The sequence below is a fragment of the Equus caballus genome, chromosome 12 (genome assembly GCF_041296265.1).
Source record: "Equus caballus isolate H_3958 breed thoroughbred chromosome 12, TB-T2T, whole genome shotgun sequence".
Classification (NCBI taxonomy): Eukaryota; Metazoa; Chordata; class Mammalia; order Perissodactyla; family Equidae; genus Equus; species Equus caballus.
The window spans coordinates 3,299,912-3,319,322 of record NC_091695.1 but is presented as its reverse complement, the minus strand read 5'-3'; the positions used below and the strand labels follow the sequence as shown (position 1 = coordinate 3,319,322).

At 44.3% G+C, this 19,411-nt stretch overlaps 1 long non-coding RNA gene across 1 annotated transcript; it reads right to left on the bottom strand.

Annotated features, from left to right (window-relative positions):
- Positions 1-3,449: 3,449 nt before the first annotated feature.
- On the bottom strand, positions 3,450-16,866 carry LOC138916564 (uncharacterized). The gene is made up of 3 exons (XR_011423835.1): positions 16,654-16,866; positions 15,655-15,821; positions 3,450-4,129 (listed from the first exon to the last, which is right to left on the bottom strand). It is a non-coding gene; the product is annotated as an uncharacterized lncRNA (long non-coding RNA).
- Positions 16,867-19,411: the final 2,545 nt, after the last annotated feature.

Here is a 19,411-nt window from a genome sequence, read left to right as displayed (position 1 = left end):
CAAACAAGAGAAGAAAGTACAGGAGAAGTTTATTACAGACAGGGTCACACGGACAGAGGGACAGAGAGCAGGAGGGAGGGAAGGTCGTGGGTCAGTGACTTCCACAGCGTCTTCCACCTCTGAAGTCGGGTCATCACAGCTTCTCCTAGTTTCCTTTAGGGTTCTGCTGGATGACCTTCTCCAGTGAATGGGTCCTGTTATGGACTGTTTGCGTGCCCCTCAAAATTCATATGTTGAAACCCTACTCAACACAGAGGTGGCATTAGGAGGTGGGGCATTGGGGAGGTTATTAGGGTTAGATGAGGTCGTGAGGGTGGGGCCTTCAGGAATGGAGTTAGTGCCTTATAAGAGTCACAAGAACGTCCTCCCCCTGTTCTCTCTCTCCGCCACGTGAGGCTACAGTGAGAAGTGGGCATTCTGCAGCTGAGAAGAGGGCCTCCCCAGCACCCAGCCCTGCTGCCACCCTGACCTCGGACGTCCAGCCTCCAGAGCTGTGAGCAGTAGATTCCTGTTGTCCATAAGCCGCCCAGTCTGCGGTCCTTGGTTCTAAGAGCCTGCGCTGAGACAGGGCCACATCTGCCCCTCTCAGGCTTGCCTGGAAGGCCAGCACCTCCCCGTGGGCCTTCCTCCCGACCTGGGCCATCCATCGCTGCGTGCTGGATTGAGTTTCTCTTCTGTGCAGGCCTCAGCACTTGTTACCTCTGACCTTTTTGAGTCTTAATGTGTAACCCCCAACACAGTACTTTAGCAACTCTTCATTCTCAGGAGAGCCTTCGGTCACCTCCTTGTTTCTAAAATTCCTTGAAAAGATCAGATTTATCCGTGGAGTTTTAGTAAATTGATCTTTTTCAGAAACTTCTGGATTTTGACTGTATCCAGCTCCTTCAGTTTTTGAGCTTCCTCCATCCCCTGGGATGCGATCCCTTGAAACCCATCCATGATTTTCCCATTGCAGGCATTTCCCCTGGAGCTGCTCAGCCTTTTCCATTCCAGGTTCTCCCTTGGCGGGACCTTACCCACAGCATCCAGGTCCTTCTGATAGTAGGCAGAGCACCCTCCTGAGGGGGCCAAAGGGCAGAGTCAAAACCTGGCCTCAGGACACGGGAGGGTTTGCCACAGGAACAATTAGAGCTCCTAAGAAATCAAATTCCACCAGCTTCTCTCGAGAAGAACTTCCAAAGGGAGACTGGTTCACATCCTGAACGCCGCTCATCTCAGTGGCCACAGGAACCGATTGATTAGGGCTGTCTTTCAGGAATAGATCAAATTTGATGTATCAAAACTGTTTTCTCAGGGCAGTCTCCTTAAATGGGAAAGTTCCAAACTGCTCCAAATAACTCACCTTGTCCCCCATGCTTAGAGCTTCCACGAGGTCTCTGAAGCCCGCCTGTCAAGGGCCATCCACGGCAGACTCCGGGCCCGCTGAGAAGGGTGCGCTCTGGAGCTGTGCCCAGGCTGCTCACGTAACTCACGCACCCGTGAATTCACCATCCCCACCTCGCCCCGCCGCCCTCGGACCCTCTACCACTATTTTGGCTGTAAATGTATCTTCAGGTGATTTCATCTTGCATCCAAAACTGAGAAGCGCTGATAAAGAATAGATTCAGTCCCAGTAGAAAGCCAGGTGGACTTAAGAAGGGGGGCACGTGAGAAAGTTGCACAATTGTCTCATTTCTCTTGCCTTTTTTTATGGCTTTACTTAATTGGGGTACTTTGTGATTTGTCAGAAAATCAGGCAACTCATCATATATTAAATTAGAGAATGTGCTCTAGAAACAAGTGAACATAAGTGTGGGTGGGCTTTTTTAATTTATATAATGCTTTGGCTTTAGTTTCCTTCTATTATTCAAGTCATTAAGATTGGCTCTCTTGGCTAGAGTGCACCTAATATCTTCACGTCAGATATGGTCATTTCTTGCCAAGCGGTTGAGCCTATGCGCTAGCAGCGCAGGTGACTGCCATCCTAATGCAAACTGCAGATAACCATTAATCCAAGTGAAGGAAAGTCCTTTGCCTTGGCCAGGCCCTTTCCCACGGCCTGATGGCAGTCCTCTACCAAGATTCTCGAGCCTCAGGGAGTTTACTAAAGCACAGGCTGCTGAGCCCATCCCCAGAGACTCGGGCTCAGCAGGTCTGAGCTGGGAGCCAAGAATCTGCATCTCTAAGTTCCTGGGTGATGCTGGTGCTTTGGTGTGAGGGTAAACAAAACTAGAAATAAGCGGAAAAAATGGAATTCTCCCTGAGGCAAAGAAAATGGAAAGGGACCTTCCCCCACTCCCTTTTTCTTTGAGCATTTACCTTAGAAAATTGTAAGCTCCTTCTCTGCCTCTTTGAAATGTACGTAAATCTTTTTAAAAACTAGGTAAGCCTCTTGCCAACTTCAGAATCCAGGAATGTTTCCTCAAGGACCAGGGAGCCATCTCTTTGAAATGTAATCATCCAGAAAGACAGGGCTCCTCTCTCTCAGTGTGCTGGGAGGAGGGAAGCAACCCTACCTCCTGCCATAAAGACAGGAGAAATTTACTTTTCCTTTGGATAAAGGAAACTAGCAAACACAGATGGTCATCCCGGTTACCAGGTGAATTTAGGATGAACTACGTGTGGCACGTAGCACTGTCAAGGCCTCTTACCTGAGGACTGGTTGTCCTTTTCTTGAGAGCACGTACGTACCAGCTCATATCTGCTTGGCTCTATAAAAAGGTGACTTTTCTTTCTGTGTCTGTAATCTCTCAGCGGATTGCCGGTGATGCGATCACAGTCTGGTTTAATGCCTGTTCCTTAATGAAGCTGTTTTCTTTCTCTCCTCTCTTTGTGGAGAGATTTTTTGGGTTGGCAGGATGTTTTTGTTTTTCCCTTGTGGTTTTTTTATGCTCAAAATTGTTTGTATTGAATACTTACTACATCTGTGATATTATGCCATGGAATTAATATAAGAATTAAATCCATCTGAATGCTATTTTGTTGCCTTGGATTTAAAAAAAAAACAAATTGGAATGAAATATCAGGAAGGGGTAATTCTGGAGTATTCTGGATAGTCTTTAACACACTTGATTAAGTAATGTGGGCCTTGGTTTCTCCATCTGAAAAATAACGATTATGTAACTCATGTATTAATCCATTGCAGGTTTTGGAAGATGTTTAAACATCCTTTCAATATGTCCCAAAGTACAGTAAACATCTGACTTAACCACACAGCTGTGTCTCCAGGCCCTCGTGTCGCTGATAAAGCTTTTCTCAGATATAGTGACTACTTCTTTTGAAACTACGGCTCTTCTGTCAAGAAGGGGAAAAAGGAAAACACACAAGTTCAGGACTTTTCCAGTGATTTCCAAGTAGTCAGGAGACAAAGAAATGGGTCCTTTGATGACATTGGTCTAAAGCCACCACCCTACCTCATCCACACTATCTATTATATTTCTACCAGCAACATATGCAGAGATTTGCTCATTGGGACTATTCAGTTTATTTTTTTTAACTACACAATGTAATTTAAATCCTAGAAATAAACACTTCCTATACTTTCACTTACATTTAAAGAATGCCATAACAATGAATAATGGCCTCAGAACACAGATCAACAGTACTTTTTATTGTGTTAAATCTTTGTCAACCCCAAATTCAAATTGGGTCATGCTAAGATAACTACGAGCAAGAGGAACGAGAGAGAGGCTGCCTGGTACCTCGACCCCGGCGTTAACACGCACGGGTAGACCTATTAGAATAGACATCGTACAGACCTTACTACGCATATTTTGTCATTTACACCACTAAAACTGAGACTAATTTTAGCAATTTAGTGTTTACCACTAAGCACACAAGAAACCCTCAAATTCCTAAGATCCTAAGCCCTGAACAATTGAAAGTATAGATTCGGAATCAAACAGATGTGGCTTTAAAACCAGGCTAGACCGTTAATGAACAGTGTGACCTCGCTCAGGTTGTGCGCACCACAGCAGTTTCCTCAGCTGAACACGAGCGACGGTTAAATGAGATAATACCCTCAGGAGAGAGGAGCTGTTGGATACTGTTACATCCTTCTATCCAGCGCCGTCATTCAAAGCTATCAGAGTTCTTTGCTTTGTCGTTGCCAGTATCTCAGTTTATGACCTCGGTAATTCGTTGTTGTTGTCTTAAAAAAGAAAGAAAACAGGAGAAGTTGGCAAAACGCTCTCACAAATTATTGTGCAACCAAAAGCCAGTAAAACCGCCCGACTTCCAACTAAGGAACAGGTTCTCCAGCTGGTCCCTTTAAGAAAGCAGAGCTGAGCCCGCCACGCAGCCAAAAATAAAATAAGAACCCAACTGCAGCTCATTCCTATCAGAGACTTATTGCTTTCAAGCCAATTTATCATTCTGTGTACAAATCAGCAGTGCGACAGCATGTTTCAAATTAATTAAAAGACGTTCCTTTGCGTCCAAGGTGTAATCAAGACGATTTACTTCCAGACGTAATCAAGAAACTATGTAAAGGAAGATTAACCATATGAGGAACGTTTTCATGTGTGAAGTTAATTGATTTTCATATCTGTTTTTATGTTTCAAATGAGGATTCTAAAAGACTGGGTTTTCCAAAATATCTCAACGAGCAGAGTTTTGAAATTCTTCTTCAAAGGAGATCACACTTTCTACCAAATAGAGCTCCCAGGCTATCGGGGAAGGTGCTATGAGCCTGCAGCAGCTACATTTAGAGTCCCTGGAAGTCTTGGCCAGAATTCCTACTGATACTCAGACAACGGCAAAGAGAATCACAGAAACACGTTCGTTCTTTCTCCCAGTAAAGCTTGGAGCTGTGTGTTTTAGCAGTCCAGGTGAGCACGAGATCATTAGCAGCTCTTAGAAAGGGAGCACAGTGGGGAGGAAACACTGCTGGCCATGTTTGTTCATCTCCAAGTCTCTAGAAAAAAACCATTCACCTGCAATATTGCCTTCCATAAAGAGGATTGGTGCCTCTGCTGACAGCCAAGCAAGAGCCTTATTTAGACAGTAGAAACAGTTGCTTCCGCTGCAAACGGGGATTCTGAAGGTTTCCCTGGGCCCAGATCTCTGTGCTAGCATTTCCACAGCCCCTTAAATTCACTCCTGAGTCACTCCACTTTCATGAAGCCCCCTCTGAGGTGGAAATAATGCAGGAGGGTGACATTATGGTGCCATGAGCGGTCGTCACCCCGATTACCCAATATCTTCACCATTACAGATCCGTTCATCATATACTGCCCTACACTGCCGTGGAGTCCACGTATTGAAAGATCTTGCCAAGCAAACTAATAGCATTTATTAACAATCCTTTCCCCCTCCCCCTTTTTTTTTAATTAATGAAGAATGTAGGAAATGACAATTTAAGCTCTGGTCAGCACAGGGCTACCAGCATCACTGCAGTAAGTTGATATAATCCCAACCAAAAGTCAGAGTGGTTCAGAGCCCAGACTCTGCAGCCAGAGTACCTGCCACTTACCAGCTGTATGACTTTGGGTAAGTTACATGACCTCTCTGTGCGTCCATTTTCTCATTTGTAATATGCTAGTAATAATAGTACCTACCCATATGCTTGTTGGAGAGCCTAAATGAGTTAACATATTTAAAGACTACGACAGGGTCTGAAGTATAATAAATGCTCATTTATGCTAGCTCTATTTTTTTTAACAGCTTTATTTCTAGAAATAACTCCAGGAAATATTTCTAGAAACTTCTGTCCATGGATGTCGGGACTTAAGTGAAAGACTTTACGTGAAGGCCTTTTAAAATTTCATCTTGTTTTCACGTGGCCCACAATTCAGGTCTCACCACCGTAGCTCATCGTAGCTTTAATACCAGCCTTCTGTACCAGGTGAAGTGAAAATAAAAGTATCTGTAATAGCCTTCATGTGTCAGTAACACTCATGTTAATCATTGAAACCCTAGATCTTTTAAAATTACTGTTTCTTCTTTCATAAAGTGTCGCCAGGAAGTGCCTATTGTTTCCATTTCCTCCATTTTATTTGGAAACTCAAGGTATGAGCCTTTGTCTGATTGAAGCCAAGCTCTTTGCGGAGCAGGAGGTAATGGAGGGGCAGGAGAAGTCAACGGGATCTATCAGATTTCTGGGGGGAATAGGTCAAAAAGCCCGAATTGCCAACCGTATTGCTAGGCCCCGATGAAATGAAGAACGCAGTAGTCTCCGCATAAGAAAGCCACTCTGAAAACGGCAGTGGCCCAATCTTTCCGGTGCTGAAAGGGATACCTACCCAGGGGCTGGAGTGCTGGACTGTGCCATCCCCAGGCCACCAGCGCTAGGACACTGTTCCCAAGTGCCGACCCCGTAGACAGACACCCCCTCCCCCCACCACTTTCCAACACTGGCTCCGTGTTAGGCAGTTACTCTGCGGCTTGAGGTCCTCATTTGTAAAGTAGAGAGAACGCCTGTACCTACCTTACAGGCTGTATAAGGATTAAATGAGTGACTGTCTGGGAAGCTCCTGGAACAGCGCCTGCCACAGACCACGTGTTACATAAACCTAAACTATCAGCTTGATTTCAAAAATGCAGGTTGCTAAGCTTCCTCCCCTCCTAGTGAATCTCAGATCTTCCCAGGAGACTGACGTGCAGCAGCTTGGGCACCACAGACGGACTCCTTGAGATCATCACGTGGAGGTCTCACTAACCTATCTCCAAATGGCCCAGGAACAGAAATTTGAGATAGTCTGATGGATCCAGACCAGCAGGTCTCAGCTGGGCACACTTGTCAATTTCTGGAGGCACCTTTGTTCGTCACAGTTGGCGGAGGTGGGCTACTGGCACCTAGTGAGGAGCCAGAGATGCTGCTAGACATCCTACAATGCACAGGACAGTCCCCACAACAAAGAATTATCGGGCCCAAAATGTCACTGGAGCTAAGATTTGAGAAACTCTGATCTGGACCGGTGCTTCTCACACCTTCACGTGCAGACACATCCTGGGCGATCGTGTTAGTGTGCGTGCTGACTCAGCACGTCGAGGGGGAGGCCCGAGCGCCTGCTTTTCCGACAAGAAGGAGCTTGTTAGCATAACATCAGGCTCCACCCCAGATCTGGTCGATCAGAATCTGCATTTTAACAAGTTCTCTAGGGGATTTCATGCACATTCAATTTTGAGAAAATTGCTCTAGAAAATCCAGTAAGGTTCATGCTAATCCACAGAAGAAACAGCTATTTTTCAGAAGTACTGATGGAGAGGAAGACGGGACATTATTCTCGAGGCAATTTTTCTTCATTTAAATGTGATGGAGAGCTGTAGAGATTTCATTAGATGAGTCCCCGTGTTAGATTATTCAGACATTCAGAGCAGACCTTAGTGTTCCTGGGTCAAACCCAGCAAAATCTTAGGGGTGTTCTGGGAAACAGGACAGGAAGGGGAAAGGAGGAGAGGGAAGGAGAGAGGAAGGGAAGAAGGGGAGAAGGGAGGAAGGAAAAAGAAAGAGAGAAAAAAGGGATGGAGGGGAGGCAGGAAGGACAAAGAAAAGAAAAAGAGACAGTAAAGTTTGGGAAATGTTCCACACAAGGTTAAGCGAACGGATCTTTCTTTACTACAGGACTTCTCAGAGACTTTAATGTTCTAACATGCAATTTGAAATTCCAGAAGGAGATACTTCCAACATTTGACCATGGGATCTTTTTATGATAGAGCGTCTCAAGGCCTTAATATTCTAAGGGAGTCACCTTTGGAAACGCCAGTCTAAGTAAACCGTTCTCTTTACCGGCGCTGTGAAAGGACTGTCATGCTTACATCTTTCCCGACTACTCAACCTCTAGGCACTTAGTATTTCCTAGGAACCAGAAAAGGCATTCATAAATAAAAAGAGCGGCTACCTAGCAGCTGGCCCGTTGCCGAGTGGTTAAGTTCGTGTGCTCCGCTGCGGCGGCCCAGGGTTTACTGGTTTGAATCCTGGGCACGGACACGGCACCACTCATCAGGCCATGCTGAGGCGGCGTCCCACATAGCAGAACCAGAAGGACCTACAACTAGAATATACAACTATCTACTGGGGGGCTTTGGGGAGAAGAAAAACAAAGAGCAGCTACCATTTTTACCAGTCACGGTGCTAGATACTTGATATGCATTTTCTCTGGTCCTCACAACAACCCTGCAAGGCAGGAATTAATCCAGTTAATGCCTTAGAAAAATAAGACACGGAGAAGCTGAGAAATTGGCCCAAACTCCCCCTCTTGGTGAGCCTGATGCTCTCACCCAGCTCCGTTGGATGGAATGTTGTATTCATGGCGCAGGACTAAGAAACCAAGAGCCTCCCACCAGACTCAAACCCTGGCTACGGACATCCATCCTCCCTGAAGACCCGCCTTCCTCCGCTAGCACATGGCTTGGCCTCTGTCTTGATTTCTAACCTGCGTCTCCATCACCCTCATTTGCTTGCCTTTAACATTTCTGCTTTGCATAATCACAACATCGCGACTCTAGTTAATAACACCACATCGCATATTTGAAAGTTGCTAAGAGAGTAGATCCAAAAAGTTCTCATCACAAGAAAAACAAATTTTGCAACTATGTATGGTGATGAACGTTGTCTAGACTTGTGGTGATCATTTAGCAATACATACAAATATTGAGTCATTATGCTGTACACCTGAAACTAATATAATGTATGTCAATTATACCCCAATAAAAAAATACAGTGAGATGGGATAAAATAAAATTTTTAAAAAAAGTTTCCACTTTGCTCAGTGTGCTCTGCTGTGAGGAAATATCTCAGACACGCCTACCTCCCTCTTCCCACAGATGAGGCCCTGGGATGGAGACCTCGGAGCTCAGGTCACCCTCAGATTTCCCGGATGTGTTACGTCACCACTTCTAGTTCCCTGCGTGGGAGGAGGTCCACCCAGCAGATAAAGGCGTTGGCGGACCAACAGCTCCTGCCTCGGGTGTCCCCTGGCCCCATTCGGTATCTAGCAAACTCTGGAGATTCGGCCTCTGTGGTCACGTTGGAGTAACAGGTGGTCCTCACACTGGACTTGAATGGGCAGCCTACCCTGTCTCTTGCTCCACTGCATTCATTACCCCCTCCCCTCATCAGATAGACATGCTCCTACAACCACCCACTATTGAGTAATCATTTTGTGCCGGGCACCGTGCTCAGTGCTTACACATATCATCCCTTTTGACCCCCGCAACACCGTGAAGTAAGTAATATTACCCCATTTGAAGGCGAGTAAATTAAGCCCATAGAGGGTACAATCGTTACACAGTCACTCAACTAATATGTGCTGAACTCAAACCCTGCTCTTCCTGACCCCGAAACTCATTCTCCTCCCCGCTAAGCCCTGAAGACCCTCAGTAAAACAGATGCTCATAAAATCCTGCTGGAGGTGGCTGAAGAGGAGGTGTAGACCAATTATGCGTGTTGCTTGGTTTCCTCCTGAGAGGCACCTAGTGAAGGGCTCTTGGCAAATATTTCCAGTGACAAACGTGCCAACTTAGGAAAGCTGCCAGAGCGCGCAAGTGGCTTTTTCCAGCCCAAGTTTACAACTAAGCAGAACTTTGGTTTATGTCAAAACAAGAGGCTACAAATGGGCGCACAAGCTCCAGTTTCACAGAGGTGTGGGTCTGTGAAGAAAGTTGATCCAAATGACAACACTGAAAAATGAGCATTGTGAAAAACCGTCCACCACGTCGGCTCGGTTTGTGGTGGGAAAGATCAGCAAGTGCCCTTTATCCTCGGCTCCGGGACCCTCTGGGAACTGTCCCCTCCAAAGGCATCTTCAGGGTACCGGTTAATTCACCGGCCCAATGAGGGAATGGCACTAAAAATCCCGGAAGTGCCTTCCCGCTCCAAACTTCATGGCTTTCTGAAATGGCACAGCCAGTGTCAAATCACCCATTGGGAGTGGCTTCCAGAACATTCCGTGGAAGGAGACACAGATAAAAGTGGTCGTCTCCACACATAGGTTTTCAGTCGCCTATTCAAGCTGAGTTTCATGGTTCCCCACTAGGTAGACTCCTGGAACTCCTCCACCTGCTTCTTGTTTCCGCTTTTCAGATACCCAAGGAGTCACACCCGCCAGGAGAGCCTTGGACGCCCCACGACCGACCTGTGACTGGAACAAGCCAAGGAAGCAAAGAGCAAGAACCAGCTCTGTTTCCCACCAGTGCCTTTGGCCTGTCATGTGATGTCACCACGTGCATTCTTCTCATTTGGAAAAGCAGTAGCATCGCCTACTGTCCTCAACCAGGGCTTCTCAAACTATTGGGAGTGAAAAACTAGTTTTGTTTGTTTGCTTAATTCTCAGTCTATCTCTGATGGATATTTTATAAAATAATATAAGCAAATTACTAGAAAAAGGAAATGCTTCTTGGATGTCACAGCAATTTCAAAGTGCGATCAAAGTTTCTAAATGTTTACTCTTCATTTCCAAAGGTACGTTTCTGTGGACCTGTAACAACAGTTCGTAACAAACAGTTGGCAGAACCACACAGGACTGCAGGCCACACTGAGTGGTATTGCCCTAAATGCCTTCTCAATTCAATTCCAGACATTTATTAGGCAATTTCTATGTCTACGCTAGGTGCTGTGGGCACCAACGATATTTAGATGACTGGCTTAAAACCTCTTTCAGATGCTGAGATGAATGAGGCTGGGCTATTGCAAACTCATTATTAAATAATGCATAGGTTTTCATTTGAAAAGAGGGAAGAAAGCATGTGGCCTTAGAAATATCATATCTAAGTCAGAAATGACGTTTAATAGAGAATGAAATCTCCTATAATATCATACAATGTTATGTTTGGAAGTTCCAGGCAAATCCCCCCCTTCAACACATTTTTTCTTTATCTTGGCTTTAACCCTTGGAGGTAGGAAGGGAAGCCTGTGAAGCAGAGACTGAGGATTCGGCCCCAACTCCTCACCTGCCTCGTCCTCCCATGTCTCAGCCCTCGTTGAGTCGCATCTGCTCTATCACCAAAACAGGTCTGAATCCCTCACGCCTCTCTGCCTCCACTGCTGACACCCAAGCCACGCCACCATCACCTCCCACCTGGATTACTGCAACACTAGCCACTTAACTAGTCTCCCCGCTTCTTCTCTTGACCCCAACTCAACCCCATCAAGCAGTTATCTCTTAAAATATAAAGCACATCAAAGGCTTAAAAAATAACCCAATGGCTTCCCATGGCACTGGGACTGGAATCCAACTCTCTACGGTGGCCTCCAGTGTCACACAGTCTCCAGATCCCCCCGCCTGCCTGACCTCATCCCCACCAACGTTTGCCTTCCCTCATTACATTCCAGCCACACGGACTTCCTTATGTTCCTCTGTCACCAAGCTTGTTCCCACCTTAGGGTCTTAAACCTAGCTATTGGCTCACCCAGGAACATTCTTTCTCCAGGTCATTGCAAGCCTGGCTCCATCTTGCCATTCCAGCGTCAGCTTACCTGTCACCTCATTGGTAAGTGTTTCCTATAGCACCTAACTGCTCTCTTTCACTTTCCCCACTCGTGTTCATTGCAGCATTTATCAGTAATACGTGATTTGGCCTGTTCTGCTATAACTCCGTGTGCTGGTGCCGTGTGCACCATAAGCACCCAATACGTACTCATTGTCTGAGGAAAACTTCCAGCACCTTCCAGGAGTTTGTGCTTAGTTACTACTTAGTATGAAAAATAAGTAATTCACTTTAAAAAAAAAAAAAAGTGCAATAAAAGAAGCTGAGGGATTTGTTTGCTGACTTACTTGGGATTTAATTACATGGAGGATTTTGATGAAAAGAAGGAGAAATATTGTAGTACATTATGGCACTAATGTGTGGGAGTTTTCATTGTTTACCCCTGTCTCCCTCCTAGGGTTTTATTAACGAGCCCGCTATCTTGTACGTGACACTGTGTTACAATGAGTCCCATTTGGTTGTGGGTCAAGAGAAAATAGCACAGTGTAATTTAAAGGAAATGATGTTTGCTTGGTGAATGGCAGCCTCATTTAACACTTGCTTCTCTTCTCAGGCACTGTAGCTGTGCGCACCCCAAGATGAGCAGACCCAGCCTCCCTCCCCTCTAGCTTATGCGAGGAGGGAGACGAGCCAGCAGTCTAATGAGACCCCTGAAAAAGCAAGAATCAAGGTGGCCCCTCAAACCGGCGCACGTCGCAAAACTCCCCACCCTGCCTGGCAGCCTTTGAACAATTGAGGGTCTTTTGACAGCCACCTCTGATTTTCTGAAAAGCTGGGCAGGTATTCACCACCTGGTTACTTCTCAGAAGCAGCTCCATGGGCCAAAGCAGGGCACCGGATCCCAGAGAGGTGACATCTCCTTCAACAGCCAGCCTTCAAAAGGTGGGCAGCACCTTACGCCCACCTGTGTTAACTGTCAGCTGCCCACAACAGAGAGCACAGCGGTGGGAATGCCCCTGTCATCTCCGGCTTTCATCGCTGTGGTGGAGACAAGCTGCTCTTGTGGGCTGAGAGGAATGGATTTCAAGGGTTTCTTCGCCTTTGATGTCAACCCCTCCCCACCGCAAGATGAACATGTGCCATCTGTGGTGCAGCAAAGTGTCTAACACGACAGTGGGACAGGCCAGGGAAATAGATGCATACACAGGCATTTGCCATTGGTGCTACATAATTGGCATGAGCCATCTCCCTAAAAGAGCCTTGAGCTCAGCTTCTAGAAAGTCTATTTGCTTCTCCTCTTAGCTGTAGAAAGTCGATACTTTATTTGAAGTCATAGGTCTAGCCAGTATATTTCTATTTCACCACTGGGGTCCCTAGGATTTTGCATTGACTTCTCTTCCCTGTGTCAAAATTTGCCTCTCTGCCATGTTATCGAATATTTATTCATTTTTTTCCTTCTCTTACATCTCAATAAGATGGTGCTGAATATGTGGCTGACACTGAATTGATACTTGGTATTTTCTTAATACTTTCTTTTTTGATCAATTATTGTTTAAAATATAACAACTATCAGTTTCGGGGAAAATGACCATGTGAGCACACTTTTTGCAAAATGTATTTTCTCGTTCTAAACTACTGTGATAGGATTGGAGTGGTTATTTATTTGATATATAGCATAATAGAGCTTAATTTCAGTACAGTGAGAAGTGGTCACTTTGGGTACCATCTGTGTAAACCTCTTTGTGATCCTTGCAAATTGAGGACAATCACTAAATAAGATAGAATAGACTCGTCAGGCTGACAAATACAGACACTATTATGTAAGTGAAGAAATTTTCCAGAAATACTATGACCAAGCTTTTACAGTCCCTGACGTGGAAGGGACTCACACGTTCTTATTGTTTTTGAACACAGAAGCATCTCAAGTCCGACACCCAAGCCCTCATCTGCAGCTTGCGTGTATTCTTCTTCTCGTTTGTCTTGAATTGAAATCCCTTCTTCCGAGTTCTGTGCACCTGCACGTGAGCAGCCAGGTGTGCAGCTGTTTGAACAGCAAACAACAACTGGCACGTCTCTCTCTGTCACACCCAGCCTGGGTGGATCAGAGGAGCGGGGACAGATGCTACAGACAAAGCCCCCAGGCCAGAGTGATAAAAAGGAATCAAGCTGAATAAAGACAAAGGCCGTGTGTTTTGTCCCTGAGAAACGTTAGTGAACTCAACTTCAGCAGCACAGACTAACGAATCTGTGGAACTTAGTCACATTTGAAAATAAGCCGGATTCAATGCAAAATTATCTAAATGCATAGACACATGAATTAGATATCATATGTATGGAGAGAGAGAGTCATCAGAGATCATTAGAGTCAATGCATCAGTTACAGGATGACACTATAACCAAAACATTTAAAGAAAGGCATCAAGTATTCTTCAGGAACTAAAGTCTTGTCAGGAACCAGTTGACCTTTATTTTCCAAAGCTAAGGCCTCTGCGAATCCAAGACATTAACCTTCTTAAACCTGAAGGATTTAGGAAATCATTTTTGCAAAAACATCTGATCCCGTGGTTTAAAAAAAAAAAGTCCCAATCTGTGTATGATTCAAATACTTTCCAGGTTTTCCCATCTTTGTGAGGATTAAAAAAAAAAAGATGAGAATAATTAGTGGGTTTTTCTGCCTGGTTGTTAAACACCCTAATTACTTCAAGCGCCATTACCGCCACTTGCGCATAAGCCATCCTTTGAAAATACTTTTCAATCTAAACGAAAATTGATGCTAATTTCTTCTGAGAATATAGCCAATATTAACACAATTTGGAGAGTTATTGGATTTCCTTTTTTAATCTTAACAGGGATGTCAATATTCTAAGTGCACGCAATGGAGATAATCTACTACCATCTGAAGTGGAACCACCACCAACAAAAAAACTCTTCAGAAAGACTGCGCAATTTTATAGACATGAAAAGTACTACAATTATGTATCATGTGCCATAACCTTTATTACTGACTTTCCATTATTTTGATACTAAAATGTCTTCCTTTATTCCTTCATGCAAAATTTACTTACATTAGAATTATATTATTGGGTCTGTTTTCCTTCCAACTTTTGTACTGCATAGAATTACTTTTTCTGATTGTTATCTCAATACATCAACATTGTGGCGTAGTTTGTGCAGACAATCTGCATTAGTTTCTTCACCATAAATTCAATGGGTTAATAAATCAGGACATTAATTATTTGTTTCTATAACAAAATGTAACAGAGAAACCAGACACTAGGTAAATATTAGTTGAATGAATAAATCATAATGTGGTCCATTTTTGTGGCACTCAGTCTGGATTTTGTAAGTAAATGAAGCCAGTGATGAGAACCATGACGTGCCAGTGCCAGTGTGTACTAAAGCTGCAAGAATGAGTGAGATTTGGTGCTTGCCCTTGGAGTTGGGGGCAAAACAAGGACACAAATAATACACGGCAGAACAGGATAAGGACCAACAGTGTTCAAAATGATATCAAGGTTCTGGGGAAGATGAAATTATACCTGGTTGGGAGAATCAGAAAGGCTTCATGAAGGAGGTAACCCCTGGGGCACATCTTAAAGGATGAGTAGAAATTCAGTGGGCAGAAATAAAGGGTGACCATCCAGAAAGAAAGAACAATAAAAGAAAAGCGTGAAGGTGGAAGGCAACGCCCGGGAGCCTCAGAGTCAGTTTCATCTGTATCTGGGGGTGCATGGGAATAGGTACGGGAGAATGCCAAATTGAGAAGTTTTTAATAATTCAGTAGACAATGAGCAGCTAGTGGTAGCTTTGAAACAAGACAGCAACATGAAGATTAATTTGAAGCAATGTGTAAAGCAAGCTAGAATTGAGAGAATAGAGGCGTTTAGAGACGAACTGGGAGGTAAGAAGGCATCCAGAAGGAGATAAGTAAAAATGAAGGCCTAAATGATGGCAAGAGGGATACAGACGAGAGATTGGAGCCAAAAGGTAGTGCAGAGGCCAAAGTAACAGACGCTGGCAACCAATGTGGTGCCAAAAACAGACAGAGGAACATGAGGAAGAGAAAAAGAAGCTGCTTTAGAGGATGAGGTGCCTAATGCTTTCATGTACACACCAAAGGCAACCCAGCCAGAGACCCACACCCTGATGCATCTCTCCCCTCTCCCAGTGTCAGGAACCACTTCCCTAGCCACCACCCGGCCACACCTGAGGCTTTCTACAACACGATAGGAAGACTCAAGACGCTCTTGATGTCTCGCTCCATTTCCTGTTGCTCACGCATTCAACAGAGTAAACACAAGGGCTTACCATCAAGAGGAACTGTGCTCATCAGCATCAAAGATAAGACACTATCTCCATCCTCACAGTCCTAATAATCTTGACCCTATGCAACTCTGGCAGAGCAGGATGTGTCTTCTAGGTGTTTGTCTTTTTGTTGTTGTTTTTCATGGAAATGGCTTTACTCTTTGGTGAATCTAAAAATATATAAAATTCAAAAAGAAAATAATACATTGCAATAAAAAATGGGGAAGAGAAAGTTGAGAAAAATCTCAGAAAATACAGCAAAAAGAGAGAAAATAGCAAAGCAGAGAGGACAGAAACATTAGAGTGGCAAGCTAAGAGGTTCAACATCTGAAAAGTGGACATTCTATGAAGAAAGAAAAGAGGAAATGGAAGGAAGATAATCATCAAAAAATAATTCGACAATATCCCAGAACTAAGGACGTAGGTTTCCAGACTAAAAGGCTACTGAGTGCCCAGTACAAAGGATGCAAATAGACCTGCGCCAACGCATATCATCATAAATCTTCAGAATACTGGGGATAATGAGATTGTGTAAACTTCCAGAGAAAACAGTGGAAAGGCCCTCCCAGATCCAGCCCTGCTCCCCCTCCAGGCCCCTCTCCCCAGCACAGTACAGCCCAGCTCCCTGCAAATGTGAGTCAGACTATGTCCCTCCTCTGCTTAAACCCTCTTGCAGCTTACACCGCACTCAGCATAAATAAATATCTAAAGAAAACAGGGGAATCAGGCTTTAAGACCACCTCTAAGGTCTGATGACTCATGATCATTAACATTTTTGAATTAATAACAAAAGATTCTGCTTTACAGGCAGCTTTGTTGTTAGCCCATGGACTTCATAGCTTTCAGCATGAAAGCAGCAGGCAGCTGCTGACAGGCAGCTGGTGTGGTTCCCTGACCAGGAAACAAACCCAGGCCATGGCGTGACAGCGCCGAATCTTAACCACTAGACCCCTGGGGCTGGCTGACAGACAGCTACCAAAGTGGAATTGTTCTGCTTCCTACCTCACTCTTCAGGTCTTCTTTTCTTTTCCCTTGCCAGTTTTCCTTTAATCACAAGTCCACACTTTTTAGTGCAGAATGTTGGAAATATCAGTATGGTATCCCGCGCATTGCTCCTGAATAGGATTTTTAACGTAACGAGTCATAACAGGGTTTCCAAAGAGTGTTGAGAAGTGGGTAAAGTTCCCACGTGAAGCAAGAGTCTCTCAATTCTCCAGGGGGCTATGGTGCGGAGGAGGAACGTGAACACGGAACAGCTCTGTCCAATCAGGCCAGGCTTCCCCAGTTTGCAACGGCCATTGGATTATCCTGCGTCTAGGAAGTGAGAACTTACACATGCCTTGAACATAAAAGGTGCTCGACTTATGTCTGACCAAACCGAGCTTCAGGTTCTTCAAACTAATCAGCTTATACTTTTAGGTTAGATTCAGTCAGTATTTATTGAACACCTACTTTCTGCTACGCCCATTGCAGGTGTTGGAGATGCAGCCAGGAAAGGACAGGTGAGGTCCACTCCCTCTTGCAGCCCACGTTCCAATGGGAGAGTCAGATATAAACCAGACAAGGTAGGGCAATGGGATGCACAGCAATGGATGGAGGCTCTGAGAAGGGATTACTGTACGTAAGGGGTCAGACAGAGACGGGAAGATACACTTCACCTGAGCGAATCATGAGAGGGAGCCAGCCACATGAAGGCCAGGGAAGACCAGGCAGAAAGAACAAGAGTAAAGGCCCAGAGGCGGAAAGAGGTGGAGTGTTTGAAAAATGAAAAAAAGTGTGAACTGGTCAGAACATAATAAAAAATGAGGAAGAAGGTACAAGATGGGAGAGGTGAGTAGGGGTCATATTACGTAAGGGCTGGGTCGGCCGTGTGAAGAGTTTGGATTTCTCTTCCTACATATGGAGAAATATATTTCTAGAAAATTCTCGGCCAGATTGTCTGTTTTGTATCATTTCCCATGCTATTGTATTCACTTACCAACACCTTCCAAGAAACAAGCAAATGAAATGAGAATTTATTCTTTAAACAAAATTTTTTCGTCTTTCATATTTTAATTCAACTGTTCAGTCACCTAGCACATAAGGAAAATTTTTTTTTTTTTTTTAATGAGGATACAGTTCTATCTCATTCACGGGAGAAGAAAAGAGAATTCTTGATGAAGGAATGGAGGAAATTCACTCTGCGGCCTGACTCCTTTTTCTCCTTCTGGGCCACCCCACGTAAGAGGGATCCTGAAGGAAGACGATTGCTCAGCGCGTGTCAGGCTGGACCAGCTGGGACCGTGTTGCAGACTCGGAGGGAAGTTTTCTCCACTCAAGCTGGTTTGTGTTGCAACGGCCACCGTATTTCAAGATACTTTTAACATTTTCATTTTGGGGTATACGTGCAGGTGTTTCTCCTTTTCTTCTGCTCTTCATGAATCTCACCTCTGACGCCACTTCCTCATCCGGGTAAGCATTCTCCACCCATAGAAGCGCAGGCTTCTTCTAAAGGCACTTGATTAGGGTTTGCTAGCCAACGTAAACAAAGTATGTCCAGCAATTCAAGGGATCCAGAAAGCTGGTCCTGGGGGGGTATTTGCCAGGTAGGGCAAGGCTAACAGTACAAGTGAGATGAAACCATTTCATTCAACGGCTTTAAGGGACCCATTTCCCAGAGTCAATTTTGCTGTAAGGCACAACTGCCTCGAATAAGGCAGGAATCAAAAATTGCCAAAGGACAGAAGCCAAAACAGAGTGCACCAACTCTACAGATAGAATGCTCTCCAGTAACACTCACCTGCCGTCTACCCTGCCCTGTTAATGAAATACTCCATGACAACGTAATTATTTTTAAACACAAAAAAAGATTGTTTTGTTTCTTCTATTATAAAATGATTTTAGTCCATAAAAAGGAGATATCTCAAAAATGGTGAAGTCTTTTATTTAAAATACCAAAATGCCGTATACATATTGAGTCAAAAGAGAGGCGAGAGAGTGTCTGGTCCTGTGAACGATTACATCACGATGTGGTTGTCTCCTCGACAGACTGCAGCTCACATCTCGCCTTCCCCTCACAACTGCTTGTTCCCACATGGCATCAATCCATGGTTCTTGCGAGTTCCACCCGCAAATCCCGAATCAAATCCCTGCCCTCCGCTCCCACCTACTGCCTTCACTCAGGCTCTTCTCATCTCCACAGACTACTCTAACAGCCTCCCATCAAAACCTCCCACCGACTCTTCCTGACCAAGCTCAAATGTCACCTCCTCCAGGAAGACTCCCCCGCTCTCCATGCCATGATTAACTCCAACTTGCTTTGCCACAGTAGCTCTTAGGACACACCTCTTACAACAGATTGCCCTCTACTGCAGTGCTGTCAAAGAGAAATATGAAAGCCACGTGTGTAATTTTAAATGTTCTAGTAGCCTCATTCAAAAGGTAAAAAGAAATTAAGTGAATTTTAATGTTTTATTTAACCAGATATATCCAAAATATTATCATTTCAACATGTAATCAATACAAAAACTATAACAAGGCATTCTACATTTTTTTCATATTCTTCAAAATCCAAAGTGTATTTACATTTAAAGCATATTTTAAATTTAGACACTAAGTTGTCATAAAAAATAATTGATCTGTATTGATGCCATAAACTTTACAGTTGAAAAAGTAGATTCATATACCCAAGTTGTTCCAAATGTACTTGAAAGTTTTATAACTGCATCAAATGTCAAGTTTTTGCTTTAAATTAAAATAAAATTAAGTAACATTTAAAAAT